The 701-nt window shown below is 42.4% G+C and overlaps 1 protein-coding gene across 1 annotated transcript in view; it reads left to right on the top strand.

Moving 5' to 3' along the window:
• Positions 1 to 701, top strand: part of BCAS3 (BCAS3, microtubule associated cell migration factor) — a 611,572-nt gene that overhangs the window by 580,468 nt on the left and 30,403 nt on the right. The window lies entirely within an intron of this gene.

The following is a 701-nucleotide window of genomic DNA, read 5'->3' as shown; positions in this document are numbered from 1 at the left end:
TAGCTGGGACCACAGGCACCCACCACAATGCCCGGTTATTTTTTGGTTGCAGTTCAGCCGGGGCCAGGTTTGAACCCGCCACCCTCGGTATATGGAGCTGGTGCCCTATTCACTGAGCCACAGGCGCCGCCCAGTGTGTTATTGTTAATTGCGTTGAAACTCTTAGTGCAATGTGTATCCTTTAAATGGGAATCATTCGTTTACTTTCCATGGAAACATGGGAAAATCAATTCCCAAAGGGGATTAGTGACTTGCCCAGAGGAACTAAAAAATTAATGGGTGAATTCCAGTTATAACCTAGATGTTTTGATTCTAACCTTTAAAGTATACATTATGACCATATATTATAATTACGAAAGTGTGGCTTCATTGTCAAAATTAGTTGAGACCTTTTTTTGCTGTGTCGGTACCTTTCTCCTTGTCAGTTCAATTCTACACACGAGGTAGTATTAATAGATCTTTTCAAAATAGCACAATGCCCCAAACCTAAACTTCTAGCCATGGATGCTTATGGGTAAAAGATGGTTGACTGAGTGTCACAAGTTTGGTAAGCATTAGATAATAAGTTATAAAAGATTGCTGTAGTCCAGGCCTCTTTGCTCTGCACCATGTATGTCCTTGGATGTGGGACTGCAGTTATCTTGGGAACCAGCCTAAATGATTGCCTGGGACACAGAGGGTCCTCATATCCTCTCACCCTA

This window comes from Otolemur garnettii, unplaced genomic scaffold (genome assembly GCF_000181295.1).
Source record: "Otolemur garnettii isolate 467f Iridium unplaced genomic scaffold, OtoGar3 scaffold00094, whole genome shotgun sequence".
NCBI lineage: Eukaryota > Metazoa > Chordata > Mammalia > Primates > Galagidae > Otolemur > Otolemur garnettii.
This window is presented reverse-complemented; position numbering and strand designations above follow the sequence as displayed.